The sequence below is a fragment of the Narcine bancroftii genome, chromosome 13, assembly GCF_036971445.1.
Source record: "Narcine bancroftii isolate sNarBan1 chromosome 13, sNarBan1.hap1, whole genome shotgun sequence".
NCBI classification, from domain to species: Eukaryota; Metazoa; Chordata; class Chondrichthyes; order Torpediniformes; family Narcinidae; genus Narcine; species Narcine bancroftii.
The window spans coordinates 18,308,927-18,321,286 of NC_091481.1; the positions used below are offsets into that span (position 1 = coordinate 18,308,927).

At 40.1% G+C, this 12,360-nt stretch overlaps 1 protein-coding gene across 1 annotated transcript in view; it reads left to right on the top strand.

The window, feature by feature from the left end:
- The first annotated feature begins 1,626 nt into the window (after positions 1–1,626).
- Positions 1,627–12,360, top strand: part of LOC138747878 (transcriptional regulator QRICH1-like) — a 44,390-nt gene continuing 33,656 nt past the window's right edge. Inside the window, exon 1 of the mRNA XM_069907476.1 lies at positions 1,627–1,646. The gene's annotated coding sequence lies outside the window, so the exon portion shown is untranslated. The remainder of the gene's footprint in view (positions 1,647–12,360) is intronic.

A 12,360-nucleotide genomic window follows, 5' to 3' on the forward strand; every position in this document is an offset into this window, starting at 1 on the left:
GTAGTGGCCGGTTGGGGAACTCCAGCCCACTCCGGAAAAGTTTAAAAAAACCAGAGAAAACGCAAAGGCACAAACACGAAAATTGAAATAAAGTGAAAGTAAAGGTGGGAAGAAAATGGCAATGAAGAAAGAAAAGTCGAAAGCAACGGGAAGAAGAGAAGAAGAAAAGACATCGGAAGAAGAAGGTGAAGGCCTTACCTGTCCGAGGAGGCCCGCTGTGGAGAGAGAAGCCCGCTCCCTCAGGTCAGTCGAAGTCCCGAGCTCGGGACTACAAAAATGGCTCGCGGAGCCAAGCAAAAGTGCGCAACCGCGCAAGACAAAAAAAAAACACTGACGGGAGGGGGGGATCAGCTGAGGAATCGATCTCCACAGCTGAGAATGACAGCCACAACACAACAACAAGAGGAAAACACAGAAAATAACGAGAGCAAGAAAGAAGAGAGTAAAAGGAAATCAAAGAAACAACAGATGACCAACCCAGAGGAAGAAGAAGAGGAAGAACACAGAGAAATGGAAGAAGAAGGGAAGGGCAAGTACATGGATATATTTTTTTTTAAAGAATACATGGAATCAATAAAAGAATGGCAATTATGTCTGTTTTTGTTTAGTTAAAAAAAAAGATCTTTCCAAACACAAAAGTCTGCAGATACTGTGTTTGTGGTTAAAAAGCAGCATTTCTGTGTGGTTTTACCTACCACCTTCTTCGCAAAAAAAAGGTTCCCTTTAAAATCAAGTAAAAATCCAGCATTGTGTTTCAACTTCAACCATGGTGTCTGCAGACTTTTGTATTTTACCTTCCCTTTAAAATCAATCTCCTCTCATCTTAAATCACTGCCCTCTGGTTTTTCATGCTCCACCCCCACCCCACCTCCCGGGAAGAATACTATGCTTATTTATCTTAAAATCTGGAGAAGCTTAGCCAAGGAAATATAATTCTGTATTTCCAGGCTTCTTGCCTATTATTCCACTGTCCACCTTCCAGCTCACCATTCAAGTCATACGACTCAGTAAATAACAGGACTGTGACCATATATGTAAAGCACAATCTATTTAACTATATCCAGCTAAAAATCACACTGGACAATGAAATATGTTCCATAAAGTATGGACTTGTTGCAGTATTTAACCCTTGTTATATGCAGGTTAAGGCTTACTCTATGGTATTCAGTGTATTTTATAGTGAATAATTAAATTCTGTGTTTTGATTTGTGCCGTTGGAGCCGAATACTTTTTCTACAATTTATACACAGAGATGCAAATATTTTTCAGCTCTATACATAGGTTCATTTTAATTAAAAAAAAGGTGAAGTATGAAATTTTATGTGATTTTTAGTTTACAAGATGATATTTGAAAAATATTTACAAACATGGCCAAGTAACTAATGGATTGCTCACAGCAGGCAGTTACCAATTTTATTCTTTTGTTATTTTAATAAAGGCTTTGAACCATTTAATTTTTAGACTTCAATTCTACAACGTTATGAATTTCCTGGATTACTATTCATCTAACCTCTTATTTTGCATTTCACTTGATTCAAACGAGTTTCACACACAATGTTCTGGCATAGCTTTTGTATTGCATGGCATAATTTCTAATTTATATTTTTGCAGGAAATGGAAATAAAATAAAGCTGCAATCCTGAAAGGTAAGGTGCAGTTTTTCAGGGTTATGGGGATAAGGCTGGAAAGGGGTACTGATGGCAGTGATCAGCCATGATCTGTAAAATGGTGGTGCTGGCTCGACGGGCCGAAGGGCCTACTCCAGCTCCTATTGTCTATTGTCTTAAACAATGAGGGACATTCAGTCTCACTACTACACTGCAGTGGTTCCAGTGTTCTATCAATGCACTTCTCAGAATATTTCAAATGTGTGAGGCTTGATCATTTTTAACCTATTCTCTCTCTCTTTTTTTTTGCCTTTACTCTTTGATCTTCCTAATTTTAATTGCTGGTCCTTCATTCAGAAATGCACAATATAAATCAACGGCAAAATGACCCTTGGATTTATATTTAAGTTACTTCTCTAATCTCATTGTTGCTTTAAATTTCAAATAGCTAATATGAACCAATGGCCTATGGATGACCATTACTGAGTTCCAAATATCACAGTTGCTTAAACAATTCAAACATAACAACAGATAAGAGTTTCATGCATTCAAACCCCATTTATGCAACAATTTCATGTATTAGCATTCATTTTAACTTTAATGTCCTACTTTAGCATATTTATACTACAGCTAAGTTGTATGGTGTTAGATCCTTTAACCATCCTATCTAAAAATTAATTGGATATAAATTGAATGCTCACATTTCTTCAATATACAGAATATATATTGGAATATTTTGCATCATTTGAACAAGAGCTCAATTTTAACGCGCTATATTCAGACACGAAAATACCACATTTCGTTCCCTGCTACAATGCATTCAAAAAATATATAATGTCTAAACTCACATACTGTATTTGATTCGTGTAACAAGCAGATCTCGTGTCTGATAATGCTTTGTCTCACATAATACGGTATGCTTCTGAAAGGTAGCTGTCCATCATTTCCAAGCTAAACCATCATAACCCAGATTAACCACAAACGTCAGTTCTGTATCTTTACCTTTTGCTGCATAAAGGACACTGTTTGACTTTCTGAGCTTCTCTGGCATTTTGTGTTTTTACTTCAACCACAGTGTCTACATTTTTTGTGATTTACTACAGGAAGAAAGAAATGAATATTCTGTGGAGATGACTATGGAAAGCTCGGGAAGAAATTGTGGAAGCTCTTGCTGAGATAGTTTTGTCCTCAGGTGAAGAGCTGGGAGATTGAAGGGTGCTCATGTTGCGCCAATGTTTATTAAGGGGAGCAAGGACAGTACAGGTCGCTGGAGGGGATTCTGAGGAACGGGATTTACCAGCACTTGAATAGGCATAGACTAATTAGAGGTAGTCACCATGTGTATGGGAGGATTGTGTCTTGCTAATCTCATGTTTTGAAGAGGTTACCAACAGAGTTTGTGAGGGCAGGGCAGTGGACATTGTTTATATAGACCAGCATAGCCTTTGACAAGGTCAAAACTGACTTCGGGCAAGGAATCAGGAGGAGGGACGCTTTTCTCTTTGGAGACCTTGGTGAGTGGTATGTCATAGGGGTTGGTGTTTGGTCCATTGTTGCTTGTTATCTATATTAATGATTTGGATGGCAATGTAGTTAATATCATTAGTAAATTTGCAGATGTCGAATTGGTGATGATGTGGACACTGAGGAAAGATATCCCAGTTACAACAGGATGTAGGTCAATTAGGAAGATGAAACAAGAAGAGGTAAATGGAATTTAAATCTGACGAGTGTGAGGTGTTGCACTTTGGTAAGTAAAACTTTGGTAGGACATATACAGTAAACTGCAGGAGTGTTGGAAAAGAGACCTGAAAGTAGTGACTCAGTAGATGGGGGGTGGGGGGGGGGGGGTGGGGGGTGGGGGTGGGGAGCGGGGTGAAGAAAGCATTTGGCAGTTTTGCCATCATTGCATGTGGAATTGAGTACCTGGAGCTGCACAAGACATTGATGAGGCCATGCTTAGAATTTTGTGTTCATTTCAAGCTACCCAGCTATAAGAAAGATAAGTTGCAGAGGAGATTTTCCAGGATGTTGGTGGGACTGGAGTGTTGGAGGCTGAAAAGGGTGACGTGATAAAGGTTTATAAAATTATGAAGGGCAGGGATAAAGTGAATTCACATAGTCATTTTTCTAAGAATGAAAGGATATAGGTTGACAAAAGGAGAGATTTAAGAGGAACCTGAAGATAGTCTGCCAGGGGAAGCTAATGTAGTGGGTACAATTAGAACATTTAAAAGACATTTGGACACATGAATGGATAGTAAGGATTTAAATTGTTAAAAATTTAGACATACAGCACTGTAACAGTCCTACAAGACTGTGCCTGCCCATTAACCTACATCCTGGTACATTTTTTTTAATGTAAAGGCATTGCGCTAACTTCTATGCCAACCAGGCTGTGCTAGTTATGGACCAAATTCTAGCCCATAATACCTTGTTCAGCATAGACAGGTTGGGCTGATCTACCTGGTCCATGCTGAATGACTGCGGCTTGGAAGAAAGCAAGAAAAAGGAAAGTGGAGCAACCTCTATAGTTTAATGTATTTAAATCAATAAAAATTACATTTACAGTGAGTTTGTACTGTGGCAAAATGTGGCAAGATGCCCCAATAAAATAGCTCTGGTTTTTCAGCCAGCTATTTGTCAAAGAGATCTCTGCGGACTTTTCCTTAGCACTTTATTTATGTTATCCAACACAGCGCCCACTGAGAGAAATCTGTGTGGGAGGCCGAGTGAGTACAGTTAGAATGCAGAAACCTCTGTGTGGGGAATTTTAACTTGATAGAGCAAATGTATTTGGATGAGGGTGTCGTTTGAAAACTAATGAAGGATAGGAAATTCCTGGTTTTCACTCCACTGTTCGGGTACTTGCATGCAACTCTCTGGGGAGAGGGCAGATTAATTGATGTATGTTAATTGGTCAACGAAAGTGCCGCTAATGCAGGCTTATGAATTTAATGTCAATATCTAAGAAGTCTAGATGAGCACTAGTATTGGCCAGGCATGAAAGGTGATAGGCCCAATGCTGGAAGATGGGATAATACAGCAATGATTGGTGTAAATATGATGGGCTGAGTGGCCATTTTTTCTTGCTGGCTTCATAAGTGAGAACATTATGGCAATTAAAGGGAATTGTTACCTTAAGAAAACATGGCAGTAAGTATTCAACAATTACAGTTGGTTTTCCATCTGCAAATGGGAATGGGTTTGCTCCTATTATCTTTGTGGAGAATTATACAACACAAGAGGAAAGAGCAGCAACAAGGAAGGTAAGGGTACAGCAGATGGAAGCAGCAATAGAAGCGGAAGGGATGCAGAAAAGAGGGAAACATCAGAGAAAGAAGCAGGTAGGGCAGCAGAGGAGTGCACCAGAGAGGAAGTAGCAAAAAGGAGAGCAGAGTGTAGTAGATGGCGAGTGGCAAAGGGGTAGCAGATGGCACAGCAGCATAGAGGGAGCAGAGACAGGAGCTAGTGTGGAAAGGAGGAGCAGGGAGGATACAGGAGGTTACAGTACTGTTAAGTACAGAACAGAGAAGAACTGTGCTGTGGAAGAGGGGAGCAGCAGAGGAGGAAAGAGAACCGTGGGGAGGGAACAGTGTTACGTACCAGACAGCAGCAACAGAAATTAGCCCAGATAGTATTATATTTATAATAATATAACACCTTAATTAACTTATCTAAATTTAACTATGCATGAATATACTCGAGTGTGTGTGGGATACCCAAGCCACTACTTCTCGAGGCCCAATTCTCGAAAGGCAGTATAGGTATCAGAAAATCCCAATGTTGACACCCAGATTTTTAATCGATGCGACACGCAGGCTTTAGATGGATGAGACACACGAATTTTAGATGGATGCGAAGCAATTTACCAAGTAGGTGAGAGAGACCAGGGTGATAGATTGCTTATTAACTCACGAAACCCTCCTTGAGTTGTTTCTAGCAAAACGTCCTTTTTTGGCAAGCAACCATCTCTTCTCTGGCATAGGGGACACAAGCGAGTGATGCTCTCAAAGCTTCCAAGACCCTTTTCATGAGTCAGACGAACTCAAGTGTTCCTCACACTAGCCATCATCTAAACACAGTGTTTCTTCTGCTTTCAGAACCCTTTCTGTGTGGTGTTACGACCACCAGCCTACTGCAGGGGGCGATCTTTGTACCTGTAGGGAGACCACCTAAGGGGCTGACTCCAGTTGGCCAGCTGTCAATCAGCCTACCTGAATATAAACCTGAGCCGGCCCCTTCTGAGCCAGTCACAAGTGGAGCCATCAAGGCTTTAACTGGTGTTCAGACTTTGACTGGAATAAAGGCCGTTGTACAGTCTTTGGAGATTTGTGCTTGCTGCTACCTCAGTGCACCATAATCTGGAGGAATCAGACAAGTTGTCTATAACCACACATGAGGCCACTTCAGTCTTGTGATACTTCCAAGAGCTCTGCTCTACAGCACTCTCTTTTCAAAATGGCCTCTGAGCAAACAGTGCACTGTGTCTTCAACATGCTGGTCACGTGGTCTTTGCTCCTAGGTTCCCTCTCTCTTCAAGATGTATCCAATTTAAGGACATGTTATCTTCGGCCTGCTAACTCCCAAGCTTGCAGCTTGATTTGTTCTCTTAAAGTGACAGTCCCACTCAATTGAAAATAAAGTGAAAAGTCGGAGCATGTAATAGCAGAAGCTCTATCAGTGGTTATCAAATCACAAATGTCCTCGTCATTGATTTTGTATTTTTCTGAGTTCTGGTGCAGATATATGTAGGATTACAGATTGGACACATATGTTCAAATGCTGCTTATTAACTTCAGTTTGGCATTTAACACAATAATACCTCAGTACCTGACAGGGAAGTTGAGCCTGCTGGGTCTAAAAATTGATATTCTTGACTTTCTGTTGGGGAGACCTCAGGCAGTCCGGATCGGAAACAGCACCTCCAAAACCGTCACATTGAGCACGGGGGAGGGGGGTCCCCGGACTGTGTGCTTAGTCCACTCTGCTGACGCATGGTTGTGCAGCAAACACAGCTTGAACCACATCAAGTTCACTGAACACACAGCCGTGGTGGGCCTTATTAGTAAGAATGATGAGTCAGTGTACAGAGATGAGGTGCAGTCACTAACGGACAGGTGCAGAGCCAACAACCGGTATCTGAACGTTAATAAAACAAAAGAGATGGTTGTCGACTTCAGGAGGGCCCAGGGCAAATCATTTGCCTCTGAACATTGACAGCTCTACCGTTGAGTATCAAGTTCCTTGGAGGGCACTTGGTGGAGAATCTCACCTGGTCCCTTAACACCGGCTCCATAGCCAAGAAAGCCCAGCAGCACCTCTACTTCCTGCGAAGGGTGAGGGAAGTTCATCTCCCACCCTTCATCCTACTACATTCTAATGAGGATGTATTGAAAGCATTCTGAGCAATTGCATCACCACTTGGTTTGGAAGCAGTACCACCTCAGATCATAAAACCCTGCAGACGATAGTGAAGTCAGTGGAAAAGACACCTACAACATACGATGCATGAAGAAAGCAATAAACATTATGAAGGACTTCACACACCCCTCATGTAAACTTTTCTCCTTCTGCCAGTAGGAGATACTGTAGCACTCAGGGCCTTGTGTCCAGATTAGGCAACAGTTTTTTCCCCCCAAGTCATCATGTTCCTGAAATCACAGGACATTTGTGGATAGTGTGCCATGGACTTTTATGTTATCTGTCTTAATATTTTAACTTCTATTTTAACTCAAAATTATGTATATCTATTCCATGATCCTGGAGAAATGCTATGTTATCTTTACCGTGCACTGCATGGTATGAACAACAAATAAAGGTGACATGACCTGAGATGGATTGCTCTCAACTGGTGATGATACCAGTTAAACTGAGCAAATTTTGGGGTCTTTGGCTTTGGTTGGTTTCTCAGCAGTGTGGAATGGAGGTCCATCGCCTTCCCAAGATGGTGTTCTATGGCGAGCTCTCCACTGGCCACCGTGACAGAGGTGCACCAAAGAAGAGGCACAAGGACTGCCTAAAGAAATCTTTTGGTGCCTGCCACATTGACCACCGCCAGTGGGCTGATATTGCCTCAAACCGTGCATCTTGGCGCCTCACAGTTCGGCGGGCAGCAACCTCCTTGGAAGAAGACCGCAGAGCCCACCTCACTGACAAAAGACAAAGGAGGAAAAACCCAACACCCAACCCCAACCCACCAATTTTCCCTTGCAACCGCTGCAACCGTGTCTGCCTGTCCCGCATCGGACTGGTCAGCCACAAACGAGCCTGCAGCTGACGTGGACATTACCCCTCCATAAATCTTCGTCCGCGAAGCCAAGCCAAAGAAGAAAAGAAGAAAGAAGGAATGTCATCAACTGCAGCATTTGGCAATCTAACCAACCCAACATCAAAATGAAATAATCTTCAACCGCATCAGCTGTTATGTGACCACGAAAAGAGTTCTGCGAGGTTGTGCCAGATTTATGGGTCTTTTTACTAACCTTTTTTTTCCCTCTGCTTTTTGAGCCAATTTTTCAAAAGTTACTTCTCTGAGAAAAAACAAATGTTTTAAATGCTGTGGATTATCTACAATAGGTAGCTAAACAACCACACAAATTTGTGTTGTTGGAGTGGGACCGAGAACACAAACATATTATTTTTATTTATATTTTAATTACCGGAGGATTTGGACCTCTTGCTACTGCACTAGTCCAGCAACGTTGAATTGTTTGCAGTGTTTCTGCACGAAATCACTATTCAAATAAAGCATACTGTTCTTTGCAAGTAAAACCTTTCACTGGGAACCATGAACTGCTAATACTGTCGATGGAAGGAAGCAAGACATTTGGACATACATACAGTATGGTAACAGGCCCTTCCAGCCCCTAAGCCCATGCCACTTAATTACACCCAATTGACCAACAATTCCCGTACATTTTTAAGGGTGGAAGGAAATTGGAGCACCTGGAGGAAACCCATGTAAACAAAGGGAGAACGTACAAACTCCTTGCAGTGCCAGATTTGAACCAGTGTCGCTGGTGCTGTAACAGAGTTGCACTAACAACTCATGTTCCTTGAAGGGGAGGTGGTGGTGTGTTCCCACACCTGCATGCATTTTCCGTAATGCAAAGCCACGCCATCTAGAAATGTGAGTAAAAAAAAATGACAGCAAGTTTTTATTCTCTATCCCATTTTTTGGTAGTGATTTATGAATTCTGTAAGGGTGGATTTCCATTTCCTGAACTACTATATCGAGAGGGTAGCTTGTACTTGACAGGTATTTTGATCTACTAAAGTTTGAAGAGATAACAGTGCAGGTTTCAATATGTTTCCTGCTTAATAAGTAGATAACAACCAAAACCCCACATGAATAGCTGATCTGTGCATAGAAATATGTACGCAGATTGGTGAAAGCTATTGTTAATTCAGCTAATAATGCCAAAATATTAGTACCACTTGGCAAACAGTGTGCATGTCAGCTTGAATACTCACAGAGAATTAAATCCAAATGCGTTTAGACACAAAGAAAGAACTTACATTAATAAAGTGGTATAAGATCTCTTGGCCAAAGCACCGCGCAACTGAATGTGAGCTCTCAAATTTATAAGCTTTCTCAGTTAATGGCTTGATGCTACAGACATTGTAATCTTCATAACAATTAGAGGTTCCTTTCATCAAAGATGCTTCCATTCATTTCTTTTATGTTATGGATGCCCCAATGGATTTCCGAAAATAAGATCAGTTAACAGAGAGTGCAGTTCATGTCAGCAACTCACAGATTTCATCAAAGTGAAGAACAACTGCAAAAGTAAATTGAGAATGAAACTTTATTTTCCATAGTTGATTCCTGCTGTAGGTGTTAATGAAAATCATTTGCATAGCAACTGAGCACTGTTATGGATGTTTCCAGACTGGATCCTGGTATTGATGTTTTAGACATATGATAGAATAGTCAGTATTAGCTGGCATGTACCTAAAGGTCCACGTAGGAATCTCCTTAATTAACGATATAATCTGAAGGCCTTTCCAGTAGAATCCTGCTCTGAGTCACTATTTGCTGTTATCCTTCAAGGTTAGTAATCATTCATCAGAATTTATCATACAAGTTCATTGAACTTAAATGTTATATCTTTTTTTTCCTGCTCTCTCCACAGGTGCTCTCAGAACAATTGAGAATTTTGTGCACATTCAATTTTTATTTCAGGTTTTTAGTGTCTGCAGTATTTTGCTTTAGTACATGCACGGTATTCAGCTAATAGTTGATAAACAAATACCCCCCATATTGTTTTGTCCTTTTAATCTATTTAAAATAGTACCATTTTGACAAGCTCTGTATATTCTCAATTTTCTCAACAAAATAGATCATCGTATGCTTTTCTTTTTGGGCATTTGAACTTGGGCTGCCACATGCCATGACTGAGTCTTCCCATGTTGGAGGTGCATCAAGTTCCACAGAATTTTCTCAAAACTGAGCAGATGCTTATAACAGTTTTAATGATCAGGTTTGGATGGCTACAGCGGGAATAAATCATTGTTTTAATCATTACTGCTTTGAGAAATTATAGTTCTCTTTTAACTGAAGGATATTCTCAGAACTCCCTTGATTTCAGAATCAAAAAAAATTGTGTGGGGATTGAGGTTACACCCATTCCATTCTGGCTAATGCTTTTGTCATCTTATGAAAGATCCTTGAAGGATTTTCTACAATGTAAGGCTGGAAATCTTTGTTGGTATTGTTACTGGATAAAAGTTTAACCTATGATATTTCTCCTTTTACTTGTTTAACTTATCGTATGTTATAACCTCTTTTAGTAACAAGGGGAATTTGTTCTCTAAACTGGAGTGCAGAGTGTACTGTAATAATGTCATAACATTGAGCCTCCGTAAGTACTTGCAGTGTTTGAGATGGATGAATTATTAATTTCATATATTTAAAACTTGAATTGATGAATATGCTATATCTATCAAGTATTCACCCACCAGAATTAAAATAAAGGAATTTCAATTTATTGTTCAAAAGCCTCTGTGGATAGTTTGACTCTTGTGAATGTAACTTTCATTCATCCTTTTTAGCACTAACGACATCTTCAAAAATAAGTTGGTCAAAAGACTGCGAATAAAAAAAAATCTCCAGAATCAATTGAAACTTTCAAGTAATCTTCATTTAAATATGCAGAAATGAAGGCGAACATTGTTTCATATACTGTAGATCTCTGAACATGGAACTTAAAGCTATGAAGAAAATGTTTCTTCTTTATTGCACAATAAGCTGGACTGTTCAGTTCATGGTCTAATGTTAGACTCCCACCCCACCCCCCCCCCCCCGCACTTCACTGCCTACCAATTCCAAACAACTACCAGGGGATGATGTTAATCAACAGATGGATAACAATATAATAATTGTTGGAATAATAAATAGTTGTCAACAGACAGACCATTTTATCAGCATTTGCTCAGGGCACAGAGCCTCATAGCCATGGATCAAAACAGATAGATCAACGTGCATCCTGCTACTGTCTGACATTCGATTCCCTTTAGGACATTTGTAGAAGTATAAACAGATCTTGCTGAGAAAGCCTGGTTTACAATGTATAATAACTAAATCGGTCACATTCCACATCTGATAGTTTGACAATGATGTGATCACCTGTGATCATGATCAGCTTTTTAAGATGGGATCCAAGTTTTCGATGAATTTTGTATAATTTTTAAAAAAATTCCAATTCTGTCATAATGATCTTCTGTCTGAACCCTTTTGCCACCATGTGGTTTTGATCTTTTTAGCAGAAGGGGGGGAATGCTGCAAATCATATTTTTCTGCAGATCAGATGATGAAAGAAGTGAAGGCTGGTATGATGATAGTGAGAATTTTCTTCTTCTCTTTGCCCTGGAGCCCAGAATTGATAGATCAGCTGAATGCATTCCCCAGCATTGCAGCAAGCGCTCCTCATACCTTATCTTCCAATCAATCTTACGGGCAGCATGGTTGGCGCAGTGGTCAGTGCAATGCCTCTATAGTGCCAGCGATCGAGACTGGACCAGGGTTTGAATTCTGTGCTGTCTGGAGGGAGTTTGCACGTTGTCCCCGTGTCTGCATGGGTTTTCTCCTGCGGCTCCAGTTTCCTCCCATCATTCAAAAAACATACCGGGGATGTAGGTTAATGGAGAGGCACAGACCCGTGGGCCTAAATGGCCTGTTATCGTGCTGTATGTCTAAATTTAAAATTTAATGGTAAATTTGAATTCATTTCCAATTTAATGAAAAAAAAAGAGAATTGTCCCAGTTTGTAAGCCTATGAAATTGGTGCCACAGGAGTACGTTACACAAGCGAGACAAAAAAATGACAAGAGACAATTTGGGTCATTTCAAATATTTATCTTATTCAAATTTAAATAAAAAACACTGCTGTTTTGAAGGTCTAATTTTTTTACCCCCACAATTTAGCAGACAGGATTTAACATAAATTTATTTTAACTGCTAACAATCTGATTTGGTTTCCTCAGGATGAAACACTTCTTATGCATCTTGTAATACTTGAGGAATGAACTAACCTTGTTATGTGGGATGAAATTGGTTCATTCTAATTGTTTATGCTAATGAGGGGTCCATTGGCCATTTAATAGTCCCTTTGGAAATTGATCAGCAATTGAGTAGAGCATGGTTGAAGCCTGCATCATTTAGCATTTTCTGTTTTTTTTCTACAATCTGACCAAAACCTGAGAAAATACCATTATAGAAGTCTTCAACAGAAACATTTTTTTGTTTGTT